Below are 18,933 nucleotides of genomic sequence, written 5' to 3' on the forward strand. Positions count from 1 at the left end.
TCCATTCTGTAGTTTGTTCACTTTGCTCATTGTTTCTCTTCCTGTTCAGAAACTCTTTAGTTTAATTAGGTTCCATTTATCAGTTTTTGTTTTTGTTGGAATTGCTTTTGGCATCTTCATCATGAAATGTTTGTCAGGTTGTTTGTCCAGAATGGTATTTCCTTGTTTATTTTCTAAGGTTTGTATAGTTTTAGGTTTTACATTTAATTTTTTAATCTATCTTGAGTTGATTTTTGTATGAGGTATAAGGAAGGAGTTCAGTTTCAGTCTTGTGCATATGGCTAGCCAGTTATCCCCTACCATTTATCGAATAGGGAGTCCTTTCCCCATTGCTTGTTTTTTGTTGATTTTGTCAAACATCAGATTGTTGTAGGTGTGTTGCATTATTTCTGGCTTTCTATTCTGTTTCAGTGGTCAATGTGTTTTTGTATCAGTACCATGATGTTTTGTCCACTTTAGCCTTGTAGTATAGTTTGAGGCTGAGTAATGTGATGCCTCCAGCTTTGTTCTTTTTGCTTAATATTGCCTTGGTTATTCAGGCTTTTTGGTTCCACTTAAATTTTAAAATAGTTTTTTCTAATTCTATGAGGAATATCACTGGTAGTTTGATAGGAATCGCATTAAATTTGTAAATTGTTTTGGGCGGTACGGCCATTTTAATATTGATTCTTCCTATCCATGAACATGGAATGTTTTTCCATTGGTTTGTGTCATCTCTGATTTCTTTGAGCAGTGTTTTGTAATTCTGTTTAGAGAGGTTTATAATCTCCCTGGTTAGTGGTATTCTTAGGTATTTTATTCTTTTTGTGGCAGTTGTGAGTGGGATTGCATTCTTAATTTGGCTTTCAGCTTGGATGTTGTTGGTATAAGGGAATGCTACTCGTTTTTGTAAATTAATTTTGTATCCTAAAATTGCTGAAGTTGTTTATCAGCTTAAAGAGCTTTTGGGTGAGATTATCGGGTTTTCAAAATGTAGATCATATTGTGTGCAAACAGGGATAGTTGGACTTCCTGTTTTTCTATTTAGATGCCCTTTTTTTTTCTCTCTCTTGTCTGATTGCTCTGGCCAGGACTTCCAATACTATGTTGAACAGGAATGGTGAAAGAAGGCATCCTTGTCTTGTGCCAGTTTTCAAGGGAAATTCTTGCAGCTTTTCCTCATTTAGTATGATGTTGGCTGTGGGTTTGTCATAGATGGCTCATATTATTTTGAGGTCTGTTCTTTCAGTGCCTAGTTTGTTGAGAGTTTTTAATATGAAGGGATGCTACATTTTATCAAAAGCCATTTCTTCATTTATTGAGACGATCATGTGGTTTGTGTTTTTAGTTCTGTTTATGGGATGAACCACATTTATTGATTTGTATATGTTGCACCAACCTTGCATACAGTGATAAAGTGTACTTGATCATGGTGGATTAGCTTTTTGATGTACTGCTAGCTTTGGTTTGCCTGTCTTTTGTTGCAGATTTTTGCATCAATGTTCATCAAGGATACTGGCCTAAAGTTTATTTTTGTTGTTGTTATTTTTGTTGTGTTTCTGCCAGGTTTTAGTATCAGGATGGTGCTGGCCTCATAGAATGAGTTGGACAGGAGTTCTACCTCCTCAATTTTTTTGGAATAGTTTCAGAGGAATAGTACCAGCTCTTCTGTATACGTCTGGTAGATTTCAGCTTGAATCCTTCTGGCTTTTGTATTTTTTTGGCTGGTAGGCTATTTATTACTGATTCAATTTTGGAACTCATTATTGGTCTGTTCAGATATTTAATCTCTTCTTGGTTCAATCTTGAGATGTTTTATTTTTCTAGGAATTTATCAATTTCTTTTAGATTTTCTGTGCATAGAGGTGTTCATAATAGTCTCTGAGGGTTTTTGTATTTCTGTGGGGTCAGTGATAATGTTTCCTTTGTCATTTCTGATTGTGTTTATTTGGGTTTTCCCTCTCTCTTTTCTTATTAGTCTAGCTAGCAGTTTATCTATCTTATTAGTTCTTTCAAGCTAGCAGTTTATCTATCTTATTAATTCTTTCAAAGAACTAACTCTTGAATTCATTGATCTTTTGTATGGTTTTCTCGTCTCCATTTTCTTCAGTTCAGCTTCGATTTAGGTTTTCTTGTGTTCTGCTAGCGTTGGGGTTAGCTCGTTTCTCTAGTTCTTCTCGTTGTGATGTTAAGTTGTTAATTTGAAATTTTTCTGACTTTTTGATGTGAGATTGACAAGCCAATTCTAAAATTTACATGGAAATGCAAGGGTATCCAAAGAAAGCTTGAAAGAACAAAGTTACGTGGTTAATGCTACCTGATTTCAAAATTTGCTATACACCCATAGTATTCAAGATAGTGTGATACTACATAATGATCAAGAAATAGATCAATGGTATAGAATAAAAAACATGGACTAGACCCTCATTTACGCTGTCATTTTATTTCTTAAGATAACAAATCAATCCAGTAGGAAAACAAACATTTTTTCCAAAATGTGGTTATTGTGGTAAAATTCGTATAAAAAAATTACTATCTTAACCACCTAAAATTGACTATTTGATGGCATTACATATATTTATATTGCTGTGCAATGATTACTGCCATCTTTCTCCATAACTCTTCGTCTTATAAAACTAAAACTCTGTATACATTAAATCATAACTCCCCATCCCCTCCCCTAGGCCTTGGCAACCACTGTTCTACTTTCTGTCTCTACGATTTTGATTATTCCAAGTTCCTCATATAAGTGGTATCATATAGTATTTGTCATTTTGTGACTGGTTTATGTTACTTGGCATAATGTCATCAAGGTTCATCTATGTTGTAGCATACGTCAGAACTTCATTTCTTTTTCAATAAAGCTGAATAACATTTTGTTATACATATATACCACATTTTGCTTATCCATTCTTCTGTCTTTGGACACTGTGTTGCTTCCATATTTTAATTATTGTAATAATGCTGATAATAAACATGGATGTACAAATATCTCTTTGAGACCCAGATTTTAATTATTTTGAGTATATACTCAGAAGTTGAATTTTGGATCATATAGTAATTCTGTTTTGAATTAAAAAAGAAGAACTTCCATAGTGTTTACCACAGGGGTATAACCATTTTACATTCCCACCAATGGTAAATGGGGTTTCAATTCTTCCACATCCTCCCCAATTTGTTATTTTTAGGGCTTTTTGTTAATAGCCAAAAAATTTGTTATTTTTTAACAAATATGCCACAACTCAATATCTGTACCAAAAACAAAAACAAAAAATCATAACAATCAATCTGTACCCAATATACAAAATTAATTTGAATAAACCATTTAACTCTCTCTCTCAGTAGTCTTGTTCATTCCCACTAGGGAAGCTGAGAACTCCTGCAAGATTATACTATGTAAATGGTAAAGTCAGCCTTTGAAGCCAGATTTCTCTGTCTTCTATACCTGTGCTGTTTGTTGACTTTTGTTTCATCCTTGAGTTCTATCTCATCATCTTTTTCATCACTGAACCACCAGGAACCCTGTAAATACTGGTTGAACAGAGGATTGAATGGCTTCTAGAACTCCCTGCTGCCTGCACACAATCCTTTCCACAAAATGCAGCACACTCCTAGTAATCAATCTCTGGTCTCCTTCTCTATGGAACTTGGTTTTAAAGTCTCATGTTTAGAAGGCATAACCAAATTATGAGAGAGAGAGAAAAAAAAGAAGATCATTAAAAGCCTGCACACTGGAATAAGGGCCATTTGTACCTAAAGAGCTAGTGACATATGATTAAGAATAAAATTTAAAAAATTGGTTCAAAATCAACATAATATTTCCTCTGATTCCATTTAGAGACAGTTTAAAATATTCAGTTTGCTTATCATTAAAATTAAGAGGCAAAGAGTGGGGTCATCAACTTCTATCTAAAGTACAGTACAATTATTGATGAGAGAGGGCCTGAAGGAGGCTAGGCAGTACTGGAAGACAAAATGGGGGAAAAATGTGGAAGGAAGATTGGGGAAAGAGGAGGCAAATGCAGAGGGCAAGACAGTAAGGGAATATTCTCCTTGTTACACAATACGCAGAACCTGCCACAGTTTTAAAGTATCTAGATAGGAGGACTCTGTCCTGGAAAGTCTTGCCTTCCCCTTGGGGTTGGGATTTCTAATGCTCCCAAGGTGAACCAGTTCCCAAGACTATGATGTTCTGCTTTTAAAATCTAGCCTCAGGGTAGAGAAAGGCCTTTGTTGCATAGTGGAGAGCCTCTGAGCTCTCAAAATAACATTGCCAAGCACTGAGAAAAACACCAATGGAATAGAATGAGAAAAACAGAGGCACCCAAGTCACTGTGATATTCATTAAAAACAGATTTCTGACCCTACAAGGGTTAAACTTGAGCCCCACAGGGCTGGTGCACAACCAAGGACTCCCTGCCTGGCTTCCAGCCTTCTCATTTTAAGGCCTGCCTCCTTACTGCTTCTATTTACCTTATTTCTTGCCAGTAGGTCTGTCTGCAAGAGTCCTTGTCACCTTCCCAGCTAAGGTCCCCTAACCCCTTCTTCAGTTTCCTTGGGTAACTTATACTCAGTTTGTTTCTTCATTTTCCAAAATGAGGAAAATGATACTTCCACAGTCTTCAGCTGCTTGTGTTGATGGACATAAGGACTTCATAGTCACTTGCTCAGCTGGAAGTATTTTGTGATTTGGTTTGTGACTCTTAATCATTCATGGAATTTATCAACCAAATGACACTTTTAGAGCTGAAGAGAGTCCTGTTCATAATTACATGGAAACAAGAGTTGTACATGGACTGTCCTGGGATAAAGGTATGGTCATCCCAGTGACAGACTCACAGTAAAGAGATACCACCATTCTAAGCAATCGTATTATACCTTGTAATGAAAATTATCACAAAAACAGTAACAATTCTATTTTCTTTCAGAAAGATAAACAGGGAGTGAGGCATACATGTACAACTATTCAGGAGAGTGAGAGGGAGAAAGGAAATCAAAGAGGATAAGGATGAGAACAAAAGAGAGGAAGAGACTTAGGTGACACCTCTGAAGGTACTAGAGTGAATGTTGAAAGCTTAAGTCCATTTTTATGTTTATACAGGAGATACTGGTCCTTTGAAATGTTAACTGCTCTATTTCCTTAATTCTAAGAGAAACACCTTTTCACATTTTAATTATTCTGAAATTGGAATGCATATTACAAGGGATGTCAGAAAATAACTCTTTAGCTCCTAGAAAGAGGAATAATTTGTGACAGAGTTGTTATTGCCTATACATGTATGAACTTGGCAATGCACAGCAGGTAGATCTGTTCAGACTAACAGCTGAGTTGATATATTTGCATTGGTAGCACCATATGTGGTTAAAATTTTACATTAAATCTAGATGTATAATAATTGCTCAAAATGGCTTCAGCAAGACTGCATTGTGATGTCACGTTATAGCAAAAATTTAATGCCTGCAGAGGACAACTGGCACATTCCAAGCAATGCAATTAAAGGCATTGGAAAGCACCAAGTACCTTTGAGTGCTTCATAGAATTTTCAAGTCTAGTAAAGATAAATGTGGATAAGCAACGTTTCAAGAACTACAACTTAGGTGCCTATGATATCTGGTAGAAGGTTAGGCTGAAACAGAAATTTTTTAATCTCTAGAGATAACTAGTTTAATTAAGGGAATAACAAAAAGGAGCCATGAGTTTAACCATATAGCTAATCTAGATCAAATTGTGGTCTTCCTCCGTTTGCCTTGAAATCGCACTGTCGGGCCAGGCCCGGTGGCTTATGTCTGTAATCCTAGCACTTTGGGAGGCCGAGGCGGGTGGATCACGAGGCCAGGAGATCGAGACCATCCTGGCTAACACGGTGAAACCCCATCTCTACTAAAAATACAAAAAAATTAGCTGGTCGTGGTGGCGGATGCCTGTAGTCCCAGCTACTCGGGAGGCTGAGGCAGGAGAATGGCGTGAACCTGGGAGGCGGAGCTTGCAGTGAGCCGAGATCGTGCCACTGCACTCCAGCCTGGGCGACAGAGCGAGATTCCACCTCAGAAAAAAAAAAAAAAAAAAAGAAATTGCACTGTCAATTGCAAAGGTGTTAAAGAGGACAAGAGATGTAAATTAGGCTCAGCCCCTGATGCAATGCCTAACTGCAGATGGCCAAAAGGGATTCCGAAGAATTCTAAGTGTTAAGAAGGATTAGATTCAAATTTTGATCATGACACTTAAAATAAATGATGGGTATATGGGTAAATTAATGTTGTAGAGCAGGAGTTTTTTTTAGCTAATTTTCACATTTATTTCACTCCCTTACCTGCCAATGACTGCCCCACCATTATTGAATTAATGGTCTGTTTCATAGTTGACTTTGTTTTCAAGTTAAGCAAGTAGAATACTTGTCAGCCCACAACTTCCTTAATATCCATCTTTGGAGGCTCCACCATCAAATGAATAACCCAATTTTCCTAGCCTGATGGGCAAAGGTAATAACTAGAACACTATATTTTCCAGAACTGAACCAGAAAACCAGATTTCTGGTTTAAATTGGTTAAACTGACAAAGAATCAGGTTTAGCACTAAGGAGAAAGATGTGTACTTCTGATATTATTATACATTTTAATACAGATACTAGTAGCTCAATTCCTGAATTACGAAAAATGTAGAATGTGATACTGATACCACTAAAGGATAATATAAAATTATTTAATTTTGACAGCATTCATGTCACATCAATGCAGAAATTTTAAAAATTAACCAGATATGAATTATGAAGTAGCTATTAGAATATTTAACATTAAAGGTGAATACCAGATGAGAAAATGTATTTTTTAAAAAATCCAGAATTAGAAACTTTAGCCTCAACGTAAAATGAAACATTCATTGACTGTGCTTCTTAGATTACTTCTTTTAGATTTTAAGTGTCTCACTTTGGAAAGCTAGAATTTACTAGACCATTCAAAAAGCTAAGGAAAAAAGAGCAAAACACATCAGCTAAAAGGGTAATCACTTGTGTGTTGAGAACACTATTTTCTTTCTATTTTTAATAGAGTATTGGCAGAAATATTTTTGTCCAGATTACAGACAAATCATTCTATCTCACTTACCAAAAAGTAAAAACTGATTTCAAATGAGGAAATAAAATATTATTTCCCCATTACATACATAATTGTACTGACCATTTATTTGCTGCTCTGTTCTATATTAATGTTTGCAATTGAACCAGATTAAACAGTATGGTAAGGGTGTAAATAATTTCCTGCAGGTGTGCTGAGGAACACAACTAAAATATTCCTTGCAACTTATTTCAGGTGGCATTTTGGGATTTTAAGATGTGCACAATATGTTTTTCAAAGGTAATTGAAATTCTGATTTTGTTTTTTATGCTGTTAAAAAATGAAAAGGATTTGAGTATACCAATGTTTTCAACAATGTGCTGACAATCCAAAAGTGATTACATTGTACTTGGATGGGAGAAATAGAAATGGAATTGGCTTAGAACCAAAAATAAAAATAGTAAAGAATTTGTGATATGTGCTGATGGGAATGTGGGAAGGGATGGAGTAAAATGCGGAGAGGTTGCTAGAGGACATATACAGACATTATGTTCTCAACCAAAATCACAAGGTTTGTTACTGCAAATGTAACAGTGGAAACAATAGGATAGAAAATCATGGCTGCCTCAGAAAAATCCAAAAATTGTCCTTCCAAGAGTATATAAAGAGGCAGTAAAACATTGACAAAGGTGTTAGTATGGGGAAAACTATAAATAAGAAACCAATTGCTGTAAAGTGAATTACATTTTTTGGACTTGTTTCTGTTTTCCCCAAATTATTGCTAGTTGTACAAGGCAAAATGTGTGGGTATGAAAAAAAATGTGTTATGTTAACTGTGCCTTCTGAGTACATTTATTATTTCCAATCTGCATTTATGCATCCAGAAATATGTTGTGCTAAAAACAAGAAACAACTCAGTCTCCAGAATCAACTCTTTTTTTTATAGAAACAAAAAACCAGCTTATCACACAACTCTAGGTATTGTGCCTCCCAATAAACAAAACTCCAAATCAACCTTTCCCTCACACAAAAAAGAACAATATCCCATACAAAAACAACAAAACATGCTCTGAAGAAGAGACTAGAATAGATAACATGTCTGGAAACATATTCTATTCTTCCATTAGAATGCAGCTTATGTGAAGGTCAGAAATCTTTTCAGAAAGTTTTAAAATATCTGGTTTAATGTCTGCCCTTTGATTTATTTTCCAATCTTGGGTAAGCTTTTCATCTTGTCACCAACATTTCAATAACATATCAAACCAAAGGAGTTACAGAAGCAAAATTTCATTATTGAACATCAGGTATATTTGCAATGTGAATAAATGATCAGTTTTTGAACAAGACAAAAAAGTGATTTTCTTTTTCAGATATATTTGTCACTTTGTAACAGGATTCCTTCAAACACAAAAGCTTTCTAGGGGATTTACATTTTATATATGCTTCATGAACATTTGGTTTATATACAACTCTTCCACAATGCAACTATGACCCAAGGGAAGTATACCTCTAAAGGTGTATGTTATAACTATATATCCAGAGTAATATACTAGATACAGGTGTGGGCAGAACTCTGAAGACTTTGGGGTAGATTTGAAAATTATGAATAAAGATGACCCAAGAATAGAGAAAATTAATCAAATCAAGCTTTCACCATAACTTGGCTCATGACAAAAGGTGACAAATGAGAAGTGAAGAACCATATAACTCACCAATATGACCAATGTTTGTCACCAGAGACCCATGACAAATCCAAGCTCCATTGAACATTGATCTATAAAGATAAGGAAGAAAAGAGTTATCACTTTTGTGGAGATGAAAATATTTTTATGCAAGGGGTACAGTTTGGACACATTCTGATAGAACCATATTTCAAGGCAGGCTTGGGTATAGGGTACAGAGAGAAACAGTGTGTATTACAATTGCCTTGGTTTTACTTCTTCAGTTACAACTTCATACGTATATTATACAGGTATCTTTTCTGGTGAGTAGAGACCAATACTAGCCCTCAGTAAAACTAACTAATAAAAGTTGAATGAAAACCCTCTATTGGAATATTAAATACCTTTTTTTTCTCCCTGTTTCTAAAAAGCACATCTCATCAAATTACTTCTTTGCTTGAAGAGGCTTCCCACTTTGAGGGTCAAGGCAAGACATCTTAACAGGATTTATAATGCTCATCAGGACCTGATCCCAGCTTCCTTTTCATCCCAACTTGGTGTCTCCACCCAGATATACTAATTCATTTGCATCTGTAGAAATTCACACATTTGCCATCACCCATAGGCCTGTGAGTATGAGGATCTCTCTGCCTAGAAAAACATGCCTCCCCGTTCTTACAAAAATCTCTTGCCTGCCTGACTTTGTTCATGCTCAGGATTCATGCAGTTATCGTCTCCTCTAGAAAGCTCCTTTGGCAACCAAAGGCTCACTCAGGTGCACACCCACCAGCCTCTTGCAGCATCTAATTTCTAATTTTACCTAGCATTTAGAAGTTTAGGTTGTGACAGTTTACTAAATGGTGTCAGGTTACTGTTTGATATTTTTATATATCTTATTTGTTTTAATTTTCAGTAACTAGTAGAGTTCCTGACTTATAGTAAGTGCTCAATAAATGTCTGATGCATTACTATATGGACTGAATGAATCAGCATAAGACAGGACAAGTGAATAATTTAGTCATGATCAAGCATTTTTATGCCAGGGACCTAGCTAAATTCATTACAAATAATTGCTCTGCATTTTTTGGCCCAGAGTCTGTCTTCTTGTGATGTAAACTGCTTTTCTTAATTCTCTAAACCCATTCCATTCTCAAGATTGTTTATTCTTCAGTCTTCTAGCTTGAGTTTCTGGTGTTTAATTATCAAAAATTATTTTGCTAGATAAGACCTGTTTGAGCTGACTTTCTTGAACTTGACTCTTAACTCATGTTAGAAGTCTGGCATAAACAACTGGAAAAGAAACCATGAAAGTAATCCCATTTACAATAGCTAGAAATAAAATAAAGTACCTAGAAATAAACTTTTAAAAAGTGAAATATTTCAATAATAAATACTACAACACATTGATAAAAGAAATTGAAGAGGATACAAAACATGAAAAGATATTCCACATTCATGGATTTGGAGAATCAATATTGTAAAAATGCTTATACTACCCAAAGCAATCTACAGATTCAGTACAATCCCTATAAAAATATTAATTACATTCTTCACAGAAATAGGAAAAAAAATCCTAAGATTTATATAAAACCAATAAAGGGCCAGAATGGCCAAAGAAATGCTGAGCAAAAAGAATGCTGGAGGCACCACACTACCTGACTTCAAAATAAATTAAAAGGTATGTAATCAAACCAGCATGGTATTAGCATAAAAATGAATACATGTATACCGATGAAACAGAAGACAGAACCCAGAAAGAAATCTACTCATTTAAAGTCAACTCTTTTTGACAAAGGTGTCAAGAATGTGCATTGAAGAAAGGGCAGTCTCTTCAATAAATGGTGCTAGGAAAACTGGATATCCATACAGATAAGAAAAAAACTAGACCTCTATCAGAAAACAGCCTAAAAAAGGCAAATCTAAGATTTATTGGTCTTAAAGAAGAGGCAGAGAAAGAGACAGGGGTAGAAAGTTTACTCAAAGGGAGAATAACAGAGAACATCCCACACCTAGAGAAAGATATCAGTACACAAGTACAAGAAGGTTATAGAACACCAAGTGGATTTAACCCAATGAAGACTATCTCAAGGTATTTAACAATCAAACTTCCAAAGATCAATGATCAAGAAAGAATTTGAAAAGACACAAGAGAAAAGAAACAAGTAACATACAATGGAGCTCCAATATGTTGGCAGCAGGCTTTTCAGTGGACACCTTACAGACCAGGAGAGACTGACATGACATATTTAAAGTGCTGAAGGAAAATAAAACCTTTTATTCTAGAAAAGTATATGCAGAAAGATATCCTTTAAACATGAAGGAGAAATAAAGACTTTCCCAGGCAAACAAAAGCTGAGGAATTTCATTAATACCAGACCTGTCCTATAAGAAATACTAAAGGGAGTTCTTCAATTTGAAAGAAAAGAATGTTGATGAATAACAAGAAATCATCTGAAGTTTCAAAAATCACTGGTAATAGTAAGTACACAGAAAAACAGAGAATATTTGATATGGTTTGGCTCTGTGTCCCCACCCAAGTCTCATCTTGAATTGTACTCCCATAATTCCCACGTGTTATGAGAGGGACCCGGTGGGAGATCATTTGAATCATGGGGGAGAACGCATACTATTCTCGTGGTACTGAACAAGTCTCATGAGATCTGATGGGTTTATCAAGGGTTTCTGCTTTTGCATCTCACTCATTTTCTCTTGCTGTCACCATGCAAGAAGTACCTTTCACCTCCTGCCATGATTCTGAGGCCTCCCCAGCCATGTGGAACTGTAAGTCCAATTAAACCTCTTTTTCTTCCCAGTCTTGGGTATGTCTTTATCAGCAGCATGAAAACGGCCTAATACAATATTATAACACTATAATTGTGGCATGTAAACTACTCATATCTTGAGGAGAAAGGCTAAAAGAGAAACCAATCAAAAATAATAATTACAACTTTTCAAGATACACCCAGTACAATAAAATATAAATAGAAACAACAAGAAGCTAAAAATCAGGGGAAAAAGAATTTATTAGTTTTCTCTTTGCTTTGTTAGTTTGTTTATTAGTTTGTTTATGTAGTCAGTGTTAAGTTGTCACAGTTTAAAATAATGGGTTATAAGATAGTATTTACAAGCCTCATGATAACCTCAAATTAAAAAGCATATAATAGATATACAAAATATAAAAAGCAAGAAACTAAATCATATCACCGGAGAAAATCACCTTCACTAAATGGCAGATGGGAATAAAAGAAAGAAGAAAGAGAAGACCACAAAACAATCAAAAATAAGTAACAAAATGGCAGGACAAAGTCCTAACTTATCAATAATAACACTGAATATAAATGGACTAAACTCTCCAATCAAAAGGCACAGAGTCCAAAAACAACAAAAGTCACAGAGTGGTGAATGGATAAGAAAACAAACCCAATGATCTGTTGCCTATGGGAAACATACCTCACCCATAAAGACAGAGACTGAAAATAAAGGGATGGAAAAAGAAAAAGATATTCCATGCAAATAGAAAAAAAGAAAGAACTGCAGAAGCTATACTTTTTTTTTCTTTTTGAGATGGAGTCTTGCTCTTCTGCCCAAGCTGGAGTGCAGTGGTGCAAGCCTGGCTCGCTGCAACCTCCACCTCCTGGGTTCCAACTATTCTCCTGCCTCAGCCTCCCGAATAGCTGAGATTACAGGTGCACGTCTCCATGCCCATGTAATTTTTGTATTTTTAGTAGAGAATGGGTTTGACCTTGTTGGCCAGGCTTGTCTCGAACTCCTGACCTTGTAATCTGCCTGGCTTGGCCTCCCAAAATGTTGTGATTACAGGCGTGAGCCACCACGCCCAGCCAGAAGCTCTACTTACAGCAGACAAAATAGATTTCAAGACAAAAACTATAAAAAGAGACAAAGAAGTTCAAAAGTATCAAATCAGCAAGAAGATGTAACAACTATAAATATATATGTACCTAACACTGGTGAACCAAAATATATAAAGCAAATATTATTAGAGCCAAAGAGAGATAGACCTCAATACAATAATAGCTAGAGACATCAATGCTCCACTTTAAGAATTGAACAGATCATCCAGACATAATCAACAAACAAACATCAGACTTAATCTGCACTATAGACTAAATGGACCTAATAGATATATTTACAGAACATTTCATCTGATGACTGCAGAATACACATTCTTCTCCTCAGCACATGGATCATCCTCAAGGATACACCATATGTTAAGGTACAAAACTAGTGTTAAAAATTCAAAATAATTGAAAGTATATCAAGTATCTTCTCTGACCACAATGGAATATAACTAGAAATCAGTAACAAGAGGAATTTTGGAGTTCTTGAGACCACTAAACCTCAGAGCTAAAAGGGACCTTAAAGGTCTTTATCCTCTGCTGTTCAGTCCTTCATTTCTTTTTTTACAACATTCTCATCTCTGCAGACTCATACTGTGCATCTCTACTGATGAGGTACTTAATTTCCCCAGAGGCAGCACAGCTCTTATGTTGAAATTGATCAGACAAGAACTTCAATTCATTGGTCATAATTCTTTCCCACGTGACCCTACAAGCCAGTATCCTCCCTTTTCTTCATAGCAACTCTAGAGCAATTTACTTCTTAACATGTAAGTTCAGGGGTACATGTGCAGGTTTATTATATAGGGAAACCCATGTCACTGGGGTTTGTTTATAGATTATTTCATCACTCAGGTATTATGTCTAGTACCCATTAGTTATTTTTCCTTATCCTCTCCCTCTTCCCACTTTCCACTCTTTGATAGGCCCCAGTTTCTATTTTTCCCTTTTATGTTTTCATGTGTTCATAATTTAGCTCCCACTTATAAGTGAGAACATGCAGTATTTGGTTTTCTGTTCCTGCATTAGTTTGCCTAGGATAATAGCCTCCAGCCGTGTCCATGTTCCCACAAAAGAAATGCTCTCGTTCTTTTTTATGGTTGCATAGTATTTTGTGGTGTATATATGCCACATTTTCCTTACCCAGTCCACCATGGATATGCATTTAGGTTGGTTTCATGTCTTTGCTATTGTGAACAGTGCTGGAATGAACACACATGTGCATGTCTTTATAATAGAATGATTCATATTCCTTTGGGTATATACCCAGTAATGGGATTGCTGGGTCCCATGGTAGTTCTGTTTTTAGGTTTTTGAGGAATAGCCACATTGTTTTTCACAAAGATTGAACTAATTTACACTTCCACTAACACTGTAAAAGTGTTGCTTTTTCTCCACAACCTTGCCAGCACCTGCTTCTTTTTATTTTCTGACTTTTAAATAATAGACATTCTGACTGATGTGAGATGATATTTCATTGTGGTTTTGATTTGCATTCCTCTAATGATCAGTGATGTTGAGCTTCTTTTCATATGCATGTATGTCTTCTTTGGGAAATTGCTTGTTCATGTCCTTTGCTCACTTTTTTATGGGGTTGTTTCTTTCTTGTAAATTTAAGTTTCTTATAGATAGTAGTTTGATCTTTGAAGTTGCTGACCTTTGGATAGTCTTTTTTTTTCTTCCTTTATCCTATTTGGTGACCTTAAGGGTTTGATTGTGGTACAGGGTGGATTCAGACGACTAGCTTCATTTCTGGAAGATTTTAGGGGGCCAATGCTCAGCTCCTAGTTCCTGGACTGTGTGGTCTAGGAAACTTGTTTCGTGCCCCAACTTTGTCTTCTTGGCCAAGGTGCTCCCTGACTACTGGTCACTATTCTGATGTGTGGTGTCAGCCAAAGCATTTCATAGAGTGGTGGCAGTGGGATCCATCTTCATTTGCATGTGTGAGAAGCAGCAGTGGCAGCGCAGTGAGGTGCATGCTTCTCAGCCACTGCAGGGTACTAGCGGGTACTGGTGTGCCTGCTTCCGTGTAGGTTCACCACAGTGGCAGAATCAGCTTGCGGGGTTGGGAGGCCCCTGCTGGCAACTATGCATGTGGTCACGCTGGTGGTGGTGTCAGCAAAGGGGCAGAACACTGTTAGGCACAGGTCTGGGTGCACTGTCTTTGTGCCACAGGCTGTGGTGGTCTCTCAGGGTGGGGAGTACCCACTGTTCTCTGGGCCTTGTTTTACTCTCATGGCAGTGTTGACACAAGGGCAGAGTGCTAACATGGCTGTGGCTGGTTGCGGCTCACTGGCTCCTCGCCCACCAAGGCTCTGACTGCAGTGGTGGTCCAGTGGGGAGTGGGGGCAAAGTGCACTCCCACAACAGCAGTGGCAGGGCAGGGCATATGCACACTGGCTGGGTGAGAAAGCTAAAACCTGTCCACGCACATACATGCTGGAAAAGTGATGTGCATGGTTGCTGTGGGCCCCAGGGATGCTGCAGTGTGGGAGGGAGCAGGCGGGCTGGTATTTGACCATGGGGGCTGCCCTGCTAGATCTTTCTGCCTATCAAGGACAATCTTCCCATGCAGGAGCTATGATGTAGCCCCTAGGAGACCCAAAGCTGCCCTGCAAGCAGGTGCTGCAAGGCTGGGCCCCCAGAAGAGGCCAGTGGATCAAAGGGTGCTCAAGTCGGACTGACCCTGTCTGGTGGGCAAGATTGCCCTACAGAGTTCAGGTCCATCAGTGTCCCTAGGGCTAATATCTCCTATGGCTAATGTCTCCAAGTTGAGCCTAGGGAGATGGACCTTCCTGGTGGTGCTGTGCTACAGGTGCTCTTGCACGAAACCCTCTAGGCTCCACATCAGCTATGTGCTGCCCCTATGAGTTCTCTAAGCAGCTCTCTGCATCAATGAGTGGCCATGGTGGTCAAGGGGTCTCCTCTTGATTGGATTCCAGAGGCAGGTGGTGAGAGCAGGTTGCTGTTGGCCAGTTCAACTCACCCATTCCCTGGGAGTTGTTCGGGGCCAGGAATGAGTCCTAGTGAATGGTAGCCTCTTTCAGGTTCCCAGCTTCCTCCCCCTTGAGCCCAGCTCCTGTGTCCTCCCTCCATCCACTCTCGGTGCCTTCCCTCTGAAGATCTGTTAGGAGTGAGCCAGTCATCTTGGTCCCTCAGTGGCAGCTGTTCCACTTGGCTGCATCTAGTCAGCCATCTTGCCCTCTCCCTCTAGAGCAATTTAAATCCCTGAGTTTTCTCTTTTTTCACTTGAATATCCCCAGTTCCTCCAGTTTATTATTTCTGAATCCCAGACCATCTTTTATGCCTTCTTTGAATAAACTCCAGTTGATTCATGTTTCAAGTGTAGTTTGTTTCAAGGTAGAGTGGCACCATCATCTTCCTATTTTAGATGTTGTGCTTCTATGGAAGCACATGAGATGAATGTTAAATTAGGGTTAATTGTCCTCCCATTGATCACAGCTCTTTAACATCTCCTCCTCAGTCTGATCACGTGTTACAGCTCTAACCTGTGGTTGCATGTTATCTTGTTCTCTTTGCCACACACACTTAAATCCTTTATCTTTAAAAGCAAATAAAGTGCTTGACATTGGGCACTAGCTCTTTATTCTTCCTTCTGGTTGAACTTTTGCTGGCATTATTTATCTAATATTTTGTTTTCAGTTATGCTAAATGACATTACCAGACCAGAAATATAGAAAGTAGAATAAAGAAAGAAAACAGGTCTATTAGTCCTGATGCAATTAGTATTGACATTTTGATACGTTTCTTTCAGCCTTAGTTCATGTGTAAGTATATGGGATTGTGGAGTGAGCACGGTACTGTGTAAGTTCCATGTTTTTACATAGTTTTCAAAATTATAATTTTATATCACCTTATATTCTCTCTGGAAAATACATTGAATTCATGTGACCTTTGGTTTGATGTTGAATGTTTTGGTTATTTTCTTAATTCCCTTGTTTATAAACAATTGTTTATAAACAATGACACAATAAGATTGTTTTGTTTCTGTTTTCCCACAAGTCATTCTCGTACTTAGGACTACTTCTTAGATTTGCTTCCTAGAAATGTTTCTCCTAAATAGTTTAGGAGAAAAAGTTCTCAACTTTTTGGTTAAAAAATTGCAATATAATAGCACATAAGCATATTTTAGAGATCACTGACTTCAGTCTCTCATTTGTAGGAATGTCACTTGACTAAGAACAAATAACAACAAAAGAACTCACCCACTTTCCTTCTAACTAAAGGATGTGTTTATTATTTCCCCTTTCTAACACCACACTCCACAGAACTACTTATCTACATTTATTTAACAAGGCACATAACTTACAGGTGAGTACAGTGTATACCTTACAAATAGACACAGTGATTAATAAAAATAAAAAGTAAAACAATTGAAGAACCTCTAAGAAAACAAATTATCCACTCAGGTATGTGTTTATAATTGACCATATTTCCATCTCAATGATCTAGATTGCTATAGGAAATAATGAGATAGGTGTAAATTTTTAGAACATGAAGTTTTCTATAGTGAAGATAGTCTTTACTTATAGCTCATGGAATTGTTCACTGTTTTCCAGTCTTCCCATATGAGACAAGTTTTCCATTGCAAACCTACATTCTTTAATATACAGAGCTTCCTGTATTATGTACAGGATTTGCCTCAACAGCCATAAAAAGACTCCTCCAATCACTGATGCCACTTTCAAAATACCAGACACTAAAAATGCTTATCTAGTCCCCTCTTGGAGCAGGGCAGGTGCTACGTGTCACTCTTATCAATCCAATGCCATCTCCAAAATGTTAACATGGGAAATACTTCTTTCTCACCTTTTTCTTCATTCTTACTCTTCTTTCCCACCATTTAGGAGGTATGATGAACACTGCTTTTCCCTTGAAGTTTACATATCATTTAACAAACAGTTCTCTCATTTTCACTGGGTGCCAGCTACCAAGTTGGACATAAGAACACAGCTATGGGCAGAAAGATGTGGCCCTGCCCTCATTCTACAACATTCTCACCTTGCCAAGTCCCCATGGTAGCCACTGCAAATTGCCATTTTGGTCTTCAAGTCTCTGATTCTGGATTCACCCTTCTCATTGTCAGGAGACTTCTCAGAAAATGGATAACTTAATTAGAAGAAGTAGTGGACCTATTTCAGAGTCTACTCAGTTTACAATGATCTCTCCTGCCCCCTGCTTCCAGAGTGTAGGCTTATGGCCACCTCTTTCAGCAAGAATACTTTCTTCCTGGCCACAGCTGCTTAGACTAGATGTTGCCATCATGTCCATTCAGAGTTCTTTCCCCATAAATTTGGAAGTTAGACCAACAAAATTAGTATGTATTTATTTATTTATTTATTTATTTATTTATTTATTTATTTTTAGATGGTTGGATCGTCATAGATGCATTTGGGAGCTGGAAATAATTATGCCTTTTTCCATGTGGATCAGAGACCAAAGTAAGCCAGCTCTCACAGGGAGAAGAATGAAGTGGCCACATAGAAAGAGGCAGAGATAAGAGTTGGAGAGTCCAGATAGTTTTCTCATCCTCATCTGCATTTCTGACCTTGTTTGTCATAAGATGTATTTTTTTCTTTCTTATAATAAGTCCCACTTTTTTTGCTTAACCTACCTCAGGCTGGTTCCTGTAACTTAAAATCAAGTGGCCTGACTAATATGCTGGGGGTGCAGAGGTGGGCAAAAAGGGAAGATGTGCCACTTCAAGAAACCCAGGCATGATGGTCCCACAGAGAGGGTGGTGGGGTTCTTATGCGAAATGCTGCTACTTAGCAGTCATCAGGCGAAGGGGGTGTTCTTGATACCAGTCAAAAGAAAAAATGAAAGATAATCAAAATTCAGTGCTCTCAAAATTCAGAAGTTAGCACAAAGGGTCTTTCTAATCAGAGAGGAAGAGAAAGGGCCTTGGAGATATAATTTAAATAAAAAATGCAAGTAAATGTTAGGTATATGATAGAAGATTGAACACCGGCTTTGCATTTGAAGTAATGAGACCAATTATTTTAGCAGAAGGAACAGAATTTGAACATAAAAATCATTTCTGTCTTATTAAAATGATAACCTGAAAAGCCAGGGTTCTTATTCCCACAACGCTGTGTAAACCAATCCCAAAATGATAGAGCACATGTTGAACGGCTAAAGACAACGTCACACAGACTTGTCTGTGTGACGTTAGGAAAGTCACCAAATTTCTACAGGCCTTAATTCATCTGAAAAATGGGGCAGTGTATACACAATTCAGAAGACTGCAGTGAGAATAAATGAGACAGTATAAGTGACACAGGAGCTGGTATAAAATCTGACAACACGTTAGTTCTCTTTATCTTTGACTTCTGGTGATACACTTAAACGTTTTTAGTCAAGCC

The 18,933-nt window shown here is 37.3% G+C and overlaps 1 protein-coding gene across 1 annotated transcript in view; it reads right to left on the minus strand.

Annotated features, from left to right (window-relative positions):
* The window catches only part of TENM4 (teneurin transmembrane protein 4), a 3,002,963-nt gene that overhangs the window by 1,050,277 nt on the left and 1,933,753 nt on the right, over window positions 1–18,933 (minus strand). The window contains exon 7 of the mRNA XM_063608694.1: window positions 8,742–8,803. The gene's annotated coding sequence lies outside the window, so the exon portion shown is untranslated. The remainder of the gene's footprint in view (window positions 1–8,741; window positions 8,804–18,933) is intronic.

This window comes from Pan paniscus, chromosome 9, assembly GCF_029289425.2.
Source record: "Pan paniscus chromosome 9, NHGRI_mPanPan1-v2.0_pri, whole genome shotgun sequence".
In the NCBI taxonomy this organism is placed as follows: domain Eukaryota; kingdom Metazoa; phylum Chordata; class Mammalia; order Primates; family Hominidae; genus Pan; species Pan paniscus.